At 43.9% G+C, this 14,398-nt stretch overlaps 1 long non-coding RNA gene across 3 annotated transcripts in view; it reads left to right on the forward strand.

Annotated features, from left to right (window-relative positions):
* LOC135319690 (uncharacterized) overlaps nt 1-12,931 on the forward strand; it is a 61,905-nt gene extending 48,974 nt beyond the window's left edge. For all 3 annotated transcript variants that reach the window (XR_010378507.1, XR_010378508.1, XR_010378509.1), the window contains exons 2-5: nt 2,179-2,261; nt 2,398-2,504; nt 10,738-11,015; nt 12,310-12,931. This is a non-coding gene — a long non-coding RNA (uncharacterized LOC135319690). The remainder of the gene's footprint in view (nt 1-2,178; nt 2,262-2,397; nt 2,505-10,737; nt 11,016-12,309) is intronic.
* Nucleotides 12,932-14,398: the final 1,467 nt, after the last annotated feature.

The following is a 14,398-nucleotide window of genomic DNA, read 5'->3' on the forward strand; positions in this document are numbered from 1 at the left end:
GCAGTAGTACTGTCTGAGCAATTTGATAATATTTAGTAAAATTTAAAAAGCCCAATAACCTATAGATATACTTTCATGAAAATAAATAAACTATAGCTCAAAGAATTAACACAGATAACTATCAAAGGTGATGGTGGGCAAAACGGTCAGTTACAGAAGTGTGCAGAGTATCCCATGTACTTAAAATGTGAAAAATATGAAACAGAACTATATTTTATTTATAATTTTATAAATTCTTACTTTAGAAAAGTGCATGCATGGGAAAATTTAAAATCAAACTCAAGATATTGAGTCTCTGCAGAGGAGAGAGAGAAATGAGGCTGGGGGGCTTACGCAGGGTGGGGAGGCTGAGTAATTTGCCCCAGCTAGAAGCGGGCAGAGGGACCAAGCAGGGAGGTGGGAAGTGCAAGGGGAGCATCAAGGAAGGCACAAGAAAAAAGTGTTTCAAGAAGGAGAGCCCAGTTACCACGCCTTTGCTGCTGTGAAGTCAAGAGAAGTAAGAACTATGAACCAACCACAATGGTAGATCACGTCAAAGATGGCCACCGTCCGCTTGCCCCTTCCCGGGTGTGCATGCTTCTCCGGGTGCCAGTAGGCGGAGTTCATTTCCCTCCCCGGAATCAGGGCTGGCCTTACTGGCTCACCTTAACCCCAGAATGGAGGGGAATGAGATTGGGACTTCTGAGGCCAGGTCAGAAGCAGCCTTACAGCTTGGGAAGCCCCTCTTGGGAGCCAACTGTCATGACGAGAAGACAGTCCCCTGCAGAGGCCACGTGTAGGCACTCTGATGGACAGTCCCAACTGACCTTCTAGACAACAACCAGCACCGCTCAGCTGCTGACTTGGTGAGTGAACCATCTTGGTCATCCAGCCCCGTGGAGCCTCCAGGTGGTTGTAGCTGAAACGTCAACTTCAGGAGGGACCTCACAGGAGAGCCTCCCCGGGGAGCCCAGATGACCCACGGAGCTGGGAGATCATATTACATTGTTGTTTTAAGCCACTGAGTTTTGGGGTATTTTGTTGCACAGGACAAAAGTGGCCCCCTGGGGTGTAGACTGGAGTAATCTCAAGGGAGTGGTGGGAGCTGAGTGAGGAGGACGGGAGGAAAGAGGTGGAGACAGGGACTGTGGACAACTCTCTCAGGAACTTCGCGGTGAAGGGAACAAAGGCAGGGGGTGAGAACAAACGCTGGATTTGGGGAGAAAGGGGGTTTTTATTTTCTGTTTGAAGACAGGACATTCTAGAGCATGTCTGATACCACAGAGGAGGAGATGGATGTCACTGGAACTCAGAAGCGAAAAGGCACGAGACTCTGATGGAGAGTTTCACCCGTGAGGGCAGACAGGCGCGTGGTCCAGAAGCCAGCGCGCTGCTCTCCGGTGGACGGAACAGGATGGTCCTGATTTTCTCTGAGGCAAAGCTAACATCCGATGGGGAAAGGAATGTGTATTTTTATAAGAGGTTTGAGCCAAGAGGACAACAAAAGGAAGACAAAGCCCCTCCTCCCCCATTTCATTTTTATTATATGAGCTGCTCAGGCTCAGAAAGTATTGGTGGCCATTTTTTAATATCAATCAAAAAATACTACAATTTGAATCAGAGTGCAAATATACTTTTTTCGCAATTTCACCAAGCTGGGTTTTTGAATTAACTTTCTTGTTCCGAAGACTCACTTATTCTCAAATTCTTAAGTCCAATGGAAAACGTGTAAGTACATTCCAATCACAGTGTTACAGTTTAAAACATGCGGCTTGTGAGGAAATTATCACATGGAAGCGATGGTCGTTTAGGGTTAGTGACTCGCATCCCAGTCCTGTCGACTCTCCATTCTGAGAAGAGAGGTTTATTTTTCAGAATGAGATTTTCCTGAGCGCCGCTGCGGTGTCCGTACGTGCTGATGGATGTGTCTGAAATGTGACAGGGAAACGTCCCTGGGCCATCAGGACTTAAAACCCTCACGTGTGTTGGAGTACAGAGAAACCGCTGAGTCAGCCAGGACATGTTGAAGGCCGCCAAGCGTGTCTTAAGAGTATTGTTTTCTCCTCTTTGATGGGATTTGAGATGCAGAATTTTGTTTGAGCGTTTGTAAGAGCTGGTCAGAGTGTGAAGATGTCATGGTAAGTAAGAAAATACTCATGAAACGGAATACATTCATGTCCTTGCAACTTTTTCTTTTAGGAACGTTTACTAATAGCGATGAGGAATTTAACATGCTTTACCTTGGAAGGAGGAGGAAGAAAACAGATCAGCTTTAGCTTTCAGTGAGTATTCGTGGTGCGGGAACCGCTTTCTGTAATTCCACACTGATGGTGAGCAAACAAGCTGTTCGGTGAGGGGCTCTGGCCGGGTCTGGTCCCCACCTCCACGAGCGTCATTTTTTTTTTTTAATTCCTTCAGGGCATCCGCGTTGGAGACGCTCTGAGGAAATCACCTTGGACGCAAGTGTTCTGAACAGCTTTTACTACTGCAAGTTCGGAACGTTCTGAAACCTGTTTCCCTCAGAGGTAATCTTTTTGAGGACACGGCGTAGGGTTCCAGCTTTGCCCCCGAGCGCGGCGCTGCAGAGGCCGCCTCGTGCAGCGAGGGCGGTGCGCGTGCAGCCCCGCGCCCCCGGGCCCCCCGGGCCGCCGCCCCCGCGCCGGACCCGCCCGCCGGCGCCGCCCCGCGGTTGCCGGCCTGACTGCAGGCGGGTCGCGCGGAAACGTTCAGAACCCAAAGCTGTTGACTGAATCAAGTAGGAATGAAAAAGGTGGCCCCCAGAATGAAGGGAAGGACGTCTTGGCCAGATCCATCAGGGGGCGCAGTGTTCCGTCTTCGAAGGGTATAAAGGGGTGGAAAATGACGTCGCACTGATGCTGTCTCCCGTGGCCGTGAATCAGCAAAACCGAGGAAGGACGCATGGCAGCCCGTGTGCCCGAACGTGGCATCTAATGAGGTTTCTTTCTGAGGGAACCGAGGGCCACGGAGACCCAGCCCTCACCAGACACGTGAGCCAGTGGTTCGGAAGTTGGGTTTTACAGACTCAGAATCCGGCCGAAGACTGAGGCTTATACTGTCCTTGTCTTGACATTGCAGTTAGGAGGGTTTCCTAGTGTGTTGCTTAGTTATGTCTCAGTCTTCTCATCTGAAAAATTATGATAATGATACTTGCTTCATAGGACTATTTTGAAGATTAACTGAATATGTTTATACTATAGGTAAAAGTTTTAATCAAATTAATTATTTTTTTGAGGGGAGGTAGGTAATTAAGTTTTACTTACTTATTTTATTTTTAGAGGAGGTACTGGGGATTGAACCCAGGACCTTGCGCATGCTAAGCTCAGGCTCTACCACTTGAGCTGTACCTTCCCCATCAAAGTTCTTAGTATTAACATTATTTATTATTATTGCTCCTACCCCAATACTATTTACTGCATCTTCAAAATAATGTGTATCATTGAATCATTCTTGTACAGGTGTTTGGGTACCTGTAAACAGTATGTACTTTGAAAATTTATCTACGTGTCATAATGCATATGTTTAATAATGCTTTCAGGCTGCAAAATGTTCCTGAGATTTGTTTAGGTTGATATATGTACATCTAGTTTCTTGATTTTCACCCACGCATGACACAGATTTTACTTACTGCCAGGCTGATGCACGTTTAGGCACTTCCTTTTTTTGAACTCCGTGTACACACGGTTATCTTACACGGTTTTCACTGGGCTGTCTGAGGTGTCTGTCTAGAAGTGGATTTGTTGGGTCATAGGAACTGTGTATCATCAACCACCTTACTCTTCAAAACCACATCTTACTTCTTCAAATGAGTTATAAGACTTGTCACTTCTTTGAAAAATATGGTTAGTATCATGATTAGAAGAACATTGCACTTACTGCTCTATTTGTGGAAATTATCATTGTTAGGGTATTGAGTTTTCCTGTTCATGAACATAGTATTTTTCTTACTTAGCTCTTCTGTAATTGCCTTCAAAAAGTAACTAATTTTTCTTCATGTATATCTTATACATCCTTGCTTAATCTATTTGTAGGTATCTTGTAGTTTTGGTTGAACTTTGAATGATATTTTTAAAAGATGACATTCCTAATAGATTTTTGCAGGTATTTGGTAAATCATGAAGTTTTATTCAGTGATCTTACTGAAGAAAGCATTAGTTCTTTTTTTTAATATATATTTTTATTGAAGCATAGTCAGTTTACAATGTTGTGTCAATTTCTAGTGTACAGCACAGTGCTTCAGTCATATAGGAACATACATATATTCGTTTTCATATTCTCTTTCACCATAAGTTACTACAAGACATTGAATATAGTTCCCTGTGCTATAGAGTATAAACTTGTTTATCAAGAATGCATTGGTTCTAATAGTTTGTCTATAGATTCTCTTGGATTTTTATGTAGATAATTATATCATCTATTAATAAAAGTACTTTTGTTTCCTCTTCATCACTTGGTCTTATTTCTTATTCTTGTTTTACTGTGTTGGCTAGTATTTTTACTTTGGTACAGTTGTGCACCTGCACTGTATCAGTTCTGTGTCCTCAGGTGATCGACTGGAATAGAAAGTCCCCTCTATAGAAAGTCTGCACTAGGCGTCACTATTACAGAACCTGGAGGACTGCCTGGGTTCATGTCGTGGACAGACACTTAACTACCTGTGCCTCAGTATCCTGACTGATAAAGTAGGCATAATAGTGGTATCCTCTTGATAAGGCTGTTTTGAAGACTAAATAAGTTAGAACTTATGATACCCTTATAGCAGGGGAAGTGAAGAGTTGTTATTCTATGAATTTCAGTTATGCTATGTAAGTTCTAGAGTTCTCCTGTGCAACATAGTGCCTGTAGTTAACAATATTTTTGTGCACTTCAGAGTTTGTCAAGTGGGCAGCACTCATGTTGTGTTTTTACCACACGTGCACACACACAAAATTTAAAAAAAAAAACAACAAAGGGACATAAGAAAACTGGGAGGAGTTGGATTTATTTATTCCCTTGATTGTGGTCCTGGGATCATGGGTGTTTGCATATGTCCAGACTCATCAAATTTTATACATGAAATATGTGCAGGTTTTTGTATCTATATCTCGGTTGTATCTCAATACAAAAACAACCAAAACCCCCTGAGAGCAGTGCCTGACATGTGCAAAGAGCTCAGGAGATCGCACCCATCAGGACGTCTACAGCTCAGAATACGTAAAAATGAGATCGGTCGACAAGCTTCCTTTCTCACACTAGTCCATCTGTTTTTCGATATCAAGGTTTATAAACATCAAAAAATGAGCTTAGATTTTATTCTCTTTCTATCCTCTTGAGTGGGTTAGTGTACAATTAAGAATTATCTATTTCTTAAAGTTTTGGTAAAACTCACCTTTCAAATTGCTTAGTCCTGGAGATTTTCTGATATTGATGACTAACTCAGTTTCTTTAATGCTTATGTCTACTCATATTTTCAATTTCTTTTTGAGTTTATTTTGGTAATTCATATTTTCCATATTTTAAAGTTGTCAGGTTTATTGGTATAAAGTTGTTTGCTGTATTCTTTTATGATATCTAAAAGTTTTAGTGTATGTTTATGACCTATTTTTTTCATGGAAAGGGTAAAATCTGTTGTATTGGTTTGTTTCGAAGACTCAGCTTTTGCTTTTATCTGTCTTTATTTCTTTTATTTCCTCTTAGTTCATCAGTTTTCACTATGTATTTCCTTTTAGTGTCTTCAGGTTACCTGTGTTCCTTTATGAGCTCCTAGAGTTGTATGCTTAGCTCATGAATTTCCTTTTTTCTCTCTTAGTATGTACACTTCAGCATATACATTCTCTCTAAACGTTGATTCTGAGGTGGCCCATAGAGTGCTACATACATTTAGCTTAATTACAATAAAAGAATTCCAGTCAAAGAAGTATTCCCTCCCACCATGCCCGTCCCCAGTTCACACTCCACAAGGACAACTCATTTTTAACTTTTTAAACAGTTTCTTTCGTGTTTACCTCTTTATTTCTAATTAACATGATGTAGGCTCATTTCTTGATACTTCAGTTTATTATCTACTGACCTCCTGCTGTGGAAGATAAGATGTGCTCCCATATCCCTCCTCTTCCACATCCTCTCGGTGGAGTCAATGTCGCCATTTTGAATTAAACTGATACCCAGAGTTTGCACTATTGTATGGATATGTAAGCACTGCTCACAGAAGAGCTATGTGGTATATTTTGCTTACATTTCCTCTTTGCAAACTTTTTCCTCCCTAAAGTTGATAAGAGGCTTTTAGTTTTTGTTGTCTTAAGTTTTCTATTTTCTTATCATTCTTTCCTTCCAAGGTCCCCTCCGTCTAAGTTTAAATCTCTCCTTACTGTGGTCACACACATAAGGTATTTGATTGATTTTATCTTTTTCTCGGAGATAACCCTCCTGGGATTCTCTGCTTCTGCTAATCTAGATTTCTTGTGCTCTTGGCCTGCTCTGGGGCTCCCGTCCAGGGACCTCTCTGCACTGTCATGCTGGGGACCAGTGGCTGGAACACGAGAAAGGCACAGGGACCTTCTCCAATGTTCTGCCACTGGTTCCGCACTGGTATTTCCCTCTTCATTTGTGCTGTTATTTTGGGGGAACACGCTTCAGTGGCTTCCTGAGAAGGGGCATATTTATTCCTGGTCATTCCATGAAATTCTTAAAAGTCTCTGAAATACCTGTAATTTTTTATCTGTCTCTATTAACTTGAACATTCATTGTAATGTGCCTTGGTGTGTGGGCTTTTTCTGTTATTGTCCTGGGAACTTGGTAAGCCCGTTCGGTTTGGAAATTCATTTTGTTCGGAGATAGGGAAACCTCTATGATTATTTATAGGATAAAACTGTCACTTTAATTTTAATCAGATGTTAGAGCTCTTGAACTTATCCTCTGTTTTTTTTCTACATTTCTTGTCCTTTCTTATTTTCCATCATTCTATTTATATATATATATATACAAATATAGTTACACTTTTACAACTATACATTTCTATTTATATAACGTGTGTGTGTGCATACACAAATGGGATGATGGAAAAAATTATCACTTTCATTCTCACTTAAATCTAAATATTTAATCATTTTTCTTATGATTTCTCCGTTGATCCATGAATTATTTAGAAGTGTGCTTTTTAGTTTCTAAAGTACAGTATGTGTGTTGGGGGGCATTGGTGATCTTTTTGTAATTGATTTTTAATATTACTGCATTTTGATCCGATAATGTGGTTTGTATATAATTTAAAAATATGTATTGACTTTCTTTTTGATGTAATGTGTATTTGTGTCCAAGTTTCCTAATATCCCATGAATGCTTGAAACAGAGAAATATTTCCTATTTGTTGGGTGCAATATTTCACATGTACTTCCCTTAGATCAAGCCTGTGAAGGGGAAAAACTCTTTCCTAATATTTTTTCATGTTGATCTGCTAGTTTCCAGGAGACTTGTGTTCAGTGGCCCTGGAACGGCCCCCATGTAGACAGCCTTCAGTCCAACACTGCCTCCACCCTCCACGCGGGAAAGCCGCCGGAGAGATTTCTGTCTGCACAGTTTTGCCGGACTGTCATGTATATGGGATCTTACAGTGTGAAGTCTTTTGGGTTCGGCTTCTTTCATCTAGAAAAGATTCATTTAAGGTTTATCTCTGCTGTTGTGTGAGTCAGCATTTCGTCTTTGTGCTGCCGAGTGGCGTTCTGTTGTGTGCACGCACCGCACTTGGTTTACCCAGCCACCTGCGGAAGCACGTCTGGGTTGTTTCCAGTTTGGGGACAGAAACAAAGTGGTTATGACCTTGTGCAGAGAGGTTTTTAGGTGAATCCAGGGCGTCAGTTCACTTGGGTTAAATACCTCGGAGTGGGATTTCTGGGTCACATGCTAAGCATATATTTAACTCTGCAGGAAACTGTTCAGCTCTTCCAAACTGGCTGTGCCATTTGCATCCTCACTAATGAGACCCCGCAGTGAATGCGGGTTCCAGTCGCTCTCCATCAGCCCCGGTCTTGGCGTGGTCAGCTCTTATGTGTTAGCCATTCTAGGTATGCAGTGGTCTCTCTCTGTGGCTTCAACTTTCTTAATGACTGTTCAGGCAGAGCGTCATTTCACATGCTTATTTGCCGTCTGTATATTTTCTTCGGAGAAGTGCCTTTTCACCTATTTCGCTCATTTTTAAAGGGGGGTTGTTTCTTACTATTGAGCTTTAAGTGTTCTTTATATATTCTATCTAGATACGAGTCCTTTATGTAAATATTTTTCTCCAAGTCTGTGGCTTGACTTCTAATCCCCTTAACAGTGTCTTTTACAGAGAAAAAGTTTCAAATTTTTTATGAGTCCAATTTATCAAATTTTCTATTATGGCTCATGCTTTTAGTGTCATGTCTAAAACTTGCCACCACACCCAAGGTCACACAGGTTTTCTCCTCTCTTTCTTCTAGAACTTTTAAAGGTTTAGAGTTAGAACTAGGTCAGCGGTTTATTCTGAGGTAACTTTTGCGCGTGGCATGAGGCGTGTGTCAAGGCTCTTTTCCCTTTTCCTTTTTTGCACATGGGTACTCAGTTGTTTCAGAAACATTTGTTGAAAAGATAAAACTTTCTTCATTGACTCGCCTTTGCACTTTTGCCAAAAATGAACTATGTTTGTGTGGATCTATTTCAGGTCTCTTTATTCTGTTCCATTGTTAAATGCACATACTCTTTTACCAATATCATACTGTCTGGATAACTGTAGCTTTATCATGAAATGTGAAGTCAGGTAGAGTGAGTCCTCCAACTCTTTTTTTTTTTGTTCAGAGTTGTTTTGGCTTTCCTTTTTCCTTTGCCTTTCCATATAAATTTTAAAATGAACCTGTCTATATTTACAAGAAAGCCTTGCTGGAATTTTGATTTGGGTTGCACTAAATCTATTTATCAATTGACAAGATGAATATCTTTAAATATTGAGCCTTTCAATCCATGAGCATGGTAGATCTCTTTATATAAATCTTCTTTAATTTCTTTCATTAGTGTTTGTAATTTTTAACATACAGACTCTTAGATTTATCTCTAAGTATTTCGTTTTCAGTGCTATTGTAAATGGTATTTTTTTTTTGGAATTTCAAATTCCAGTTGTTTATTGTATATAGGAAGATAATTGACATTTACATATTGGCCAGGTGTCCTGTGACCTTATTAAATTCACCTTTTAGTTATAAGAGATGTTTTTGTAGATTGTTTGGGATTTTCTTCATAGACAGTCATGTCATCTGAGAATAGAGGCAGTTTTATATCTTTCTTTTCTATTTGTCTGCCTTTTCTTGCCCATGGAAAGGCTGACAGAAGTTCGTGTTTGAACGAGACATTGATCCTGAACAGAGTGAGAGAAGATATCCTGTCTTTGTTCCCATCTTAGGGGGAAAGCATTCAGTTTTTCACCGTTGAGGTTAGTTGTAGGTTTTATGTACCTGTGTAAATACTTTTCATAAGATGAAGGAAGTTCTCTATTTCTAGTTTGTTGAGGGTTTTTATCATGAAGAGATGTTGAATGTTGTCAAATGCTAATTTTGGAATCTATTGAGATATTCATAAGGTTTTTCTTCTTTAGTCTGTTAATATCATGAATTACATTAATTGATTTTAAAAATGTTGAACCAGCTTTGTATTCCTGGGATGAATCTTGCTTGATTGGCATGTATCATTGTTTTAATTGGAATTTCTGGATTCAATTTTTGCATGCTTTGTTGAAGAAATTTACATCTAGGTTTACAAAGAGTATTGTTTTGCAATTTTCTTTTCTTGCAATCTCTTTTTCTGGTTTTAATGTTAGGTTAATTCTGGTCTCATAAAATGAGTTGGAAAGTCTTCCCTGCTCTTTTACTTCCTGGATGAGATTGTGCAGGTTTGCAATTATTTTTTCCCTACATGATGGCAGAATTCACCAAGGAATCCACCTGTGCTTGGAGTTTTCTGGGTGGGAAGGTTTTCAATTACAGATTCCATTTCTTTAATAAATAGAGGATTATTCAGATTCTCTGTATCTTTTTTCAGTGAATTTTGGTAGTTTACGTCTTTCACGAAACCGCTCTATTTTATCTAAGTTGCCAGATCTATGGGTATACAGTTGTTTATTTTCCTATTATGCATTTAGTGTCAGCGAGGTCAAGGGTGACGCCCCCTCTTTCATTCCTGGTATTGTTATTTATGTCTTCTCTCTTTGTTTTCTTGGTCAGACTCACTAGAGACTCACTTGCCAATTTTATTGACTTTTTCAAAGAATCAGACTTTGGTTTCATTGGTTTTTTCTGTTTTTAATTTCATTGATTTCTGTTTTCATCATTATTGTTTTATTTCTTCTGCTTGCTTTGGCATTATGGGGTTGAGATGCTCCAGGTTTGGAGTTTATACATGGGTGGTGAAGAGGATTCTCAGATAAATGCCTCTGTTCGGTCCCTGAGAGGAAGTCACACCAGAGAGAACTTGCCAGATCTTACTTCTGTTTGCTTTTCTTTCAAAGTGTCCATAGCAAGAGTTTTAGGAACGTGTACAATTACTCATTCACACATCACCCTCCTTCCCAGACAGTGAACCTCTGGGCAGGATTCAGTACCCACTGTTTTCAAAACATACCACGGTGTGTGTGTGTTGACCGACTACATGATGACGTGGTTTTTCTTACATCTGCCCTTTTCCGATTCTGAGTTCTGAGTTCGGTTTGGGAAACACAGTCAGACCCCAGGTGACTCTTGCCCCTCATTTTTCTCATTGCAGCTTTCAGCATTCTCTTACCATCCTCAACCGTGACAGACCCTGCAAGTGCACCCTGGCTGATCCCTATCCTCCAACTCAGACTGAGTCAGGATCAGTTAAACTCACGCCTGATTGTGTGTCTGAAACACCTGCGTGTCCCAGCTGTCTTGTACCCTAGACGGGACTAGAAATCTGAGAAGTGGGGAAGCAGCATCACCTCACACCTGGAGGAAGCAGGATCCAGTGTGGCCATGGCATTGTGACCATCGGATGGGACCTGACCATTTGTCCTGTGGAAGGTGAGGAAGCTGCCTGGCTTGGGAGGCACTGCCTTTCTCTTTATGGATGCTCGTATTAAATTCAGGATTCCTTAAAGATAATTTCAGAATCATGAGCAAAAGAAAAGGGAATTTTCATTTCAAATGTAGAACTAGGGATGGAAGGAAGTATTTAAAAAATTGTCTCTTTACCTATATAGCTCATCAATTGTTTTTTTTTCTGGGCAATTCGTGGAATAAGTGGTGTTAGGTTTGTTTAATTCACAGTGGTGAACAAAAGGAATAGCGCCAGTCTGATTTACTTTGCGACATTATGAGGAGAAAGGATTCGCTGCTCAGACTCTGCGAGTGGCGCAAATACCCTCTAAGCTAGCATTATTATTATTATTATTATTATTCTTGATGGAGAGGCAGGTGCGTTAGGACCTACCTGCCGGACCAGCCTCCCTCTGGTTTGCCTGCCGCGCGGGGTGCACTGACGCCTGCGCGCCACGAGGTGGCGCCTTCACAGCGGTTTATCTCCCGGTGCTTCGTCTCCAGACCCGCTTCGCAAAGCGAGGCAAACGCGGCGCTGAGGAGGCGCCCGGGCCTTGAGCGGGTTAGAGATTGTTCTGGTCTTTGTCCCCGAGAGCGCACCTGGCCTGGGTCCTATCTCGGTTAGCATCGTTATCAGCATCTCCCACGAGGACTCAGGGGACATGCTCAGCAGGTGCGCGGTGACGCGGGGCCGGGAGGAGCGCGGGTGCCCGAGGGCGACGCGGGCGGGATTCCGGGGGCCTTCCGCTGGCCGGAGGTGGACGGGGAAAGACGCCCACGTGTGCCTTTGATGGGGAGGCACAGAGAGCCGCGGCCAGGGAGGGCGGGCCCGGGATACGCGTGTCGGGTGGCACAGGCGTCGCGGTGGCTGTGACGAGGGTAGCCGTGTCATCCAGCACCGCGCGGCCCCGTGCGGGCCGTGGCCCGCCCTGAACAAGGGCAGGAGCTCCTGCCAGGTGTCCATGAACTTCGTCACGAAGCACGCGGTCTAGCAGAGCAGGGCCGGGCGTCCACCTGTGTTCCGGCACCGAGCCTTCCTCTTGGGGAGGCCCTGCCTTTGAGTGGCGCTGAACGTCACGGGCTGCTTGGCGACAGCGCGTGGCCCTGAGTGCTTCAAGTGCATCCTCACATCCGGACAAAGGCGTGGTGCATGTGCTTGGGACCAGACTGCCTCCTTCCTCATCTGATGGAGGATAACAGTGATACCTGACATACAGGGCTGCCGTGGAGAAGGTCAGAAGTGGAACGCAGGCAAAGTTCCCGTTGTGTTTCTCGACAGGTGGTACCAACGGACTCAGCCCATGGAGGTGAGCACCGGTGTGCGTCTCCTTAATACTTCTTGGAGGAAAATACTGTCACCCCTGTTTTACAGAAGACGAACAGCTGCCTTTCAGTGGAGCTTAACAGCATCCTGTGGTCATACATTTCCCATGTGCCAGGGCTCAGGCTTAAAGCCTGGGATTTTCTGACTCTTTGATTTCACCGGGATGCTCATCCGTCCCAGCACACTGCTGGCTCCTGGCTGGACTAGCCCGGTAGCTTTCAAATTCAACTGTGGTCATAACCTAGTGCACACATGCACACACACACAGACACATCTATAATGTGATACAGAAGTTTCATGAAATAACACTTCCCCTCCCTAAATGCAATGCACTCTGGTATTTTCCACTCCATTTGGCTTCAGCTTTAAAGGAAAATGCTGGTGGCGGCCTGATGAATTGATTTCATGGCCCAGCATGGGCTGTAACCCACCAGGGACACCCTAACAGCAATTTCTAGGTGCTCTTCAGTTCTAATTTTGTCTGATTCTCCTAAAACACAAGAATACAAACAAAAATTTTCAAACCTGATTCCCTTGGTTTTTATTTCTTTGAGTTTATTAAAAAAATTTTTTTTTACTGCCTTTGAAGTTTGGGCCTTTGTTCAAATGTATAGTGAATCCTTAGTGACTAATCATATTTTAAAAACACTTTTTATACAGCTTTTGAAGGTTACACTCTGCCTACAGTTGTTTCAAAATATTGGCTCTGTTCCCCATGTGGTACGTACATCCCTGTAGCCTGTCCCACACCCGGTAGTTTGTACCTCGCACTCCCCCACCCAGAACAGAAGACCTGGACTCGGGAGCAGTTCGAGTGGACGAGGAGTAAGGATTTTAGCTGAAGTCAACACGTGGAAACATTGCAATGTGGAGGTGGCAGGCTTGCCTGCAAGGCCCCCTCCAGGATCCTGTGTTCCCTCTGGGGTGCCAGGTGTTGAGAAGTCAGCCACCTGAGCATGTTTGGAGAAGGACCATCGCTAAACTGATGGGGAAGGGCCTGACAGTGTTTAAGGAGCCAGGGATGTTTAATCTGATTTTGAAGGAAAAGAGTCTCTAAACAGTTGAAAAAATTTCAGGCCAATATGACAATAGGTCTCTAAGGCAGCAGAAGCCTCCTGTGGGACTGGGTAAGTCTTGAGCCGTCTGATGCATTATCTCACAGAAAGCTTATTTTTATTGGGTTTTTAGAGTTTGGTGTCTGCAGTGAGACTCATGCGAAGTGATTGTTAGCGCACTTCCGTCCTGTGAGCGCAGGCGGGAAGCCGCCCCTCCCAGGCTGAGTGAGTGGAGGAGCTCCCCCGCTTGCCCCCGGCCAGCCGTTCCTGAGCTTCAAAGGGCTTTCTAAGGGCGGAGGCCGGCTCCGGCCCAGGCCGGGCCTTGAGCGCAGACGTTCCTCCGCCTGGAGCCTGGCCGCCCGGGGGCGGGAAAGCCCCCGTTCCTGGTGCCCTGGGCGGCTGGGAAGCGCCGGCCCGGCTGTTTCCCTCCGTCCCGGGATGCAGCGGGAGGCAGCGCAGAGCGCGTTCTCCACGGGAGCCAGGAAGGGAGGGGGCGAGGGGCGGAGCGCGCCCTGCCCGGGTTCTCCGCCCCCGGGGCGCCTGGCGCTGGAAATCCCCCTGCAAGGTGGTCCAACAACACAGAAGTCGCCGAGTGGGGCATCACATTGGTACCTTATTACATTCAGGAAGGAAAGGGGAGAGAGGAGTCAAGAATGACTCAAAGGCCATGTGGTTGGGAAATCTCAGCGCAAAGCTGGGCCACCAAAGAGCAGAGGAAAGACTGAGGTGGTGCACATCGAGGGCAGAGAGGCCGGGACTCCCGGTGGGGCTACGCCGGCTGCCTGGAGTCGGAGCGGTGTGCGTGAAAGTTTGCGGGTGAAACCTGGTGAAGAGGTATTAAAGTATGTTGCTCCTGCCGCTCAGCTGTGTGCCATCCAGTGTGGAATCCTGACCCTTGTGGTCACAGTGGAGAGTGGAGTGGGGCTCAAGGACACGGGAGCTGGGCTCTTGTCCGAGATGACACGTTCATTCATTCATTATCTGCTGGC

Source organism: Camelus dromedarius, chromosome 30 (genome assembly GCF_036321535.1).
Source record: "Camelus dromedarius isolate mCamDro1 chromosome 30, mCamDro1.pat, whole genome shotgun sequence".
NCBI classification, from domain to species: Eukaryota; Metazoa; Chordata; class Mammalia; order Artiodactyla; family Camelidae; genus Camelus; species Camelus dromedarius.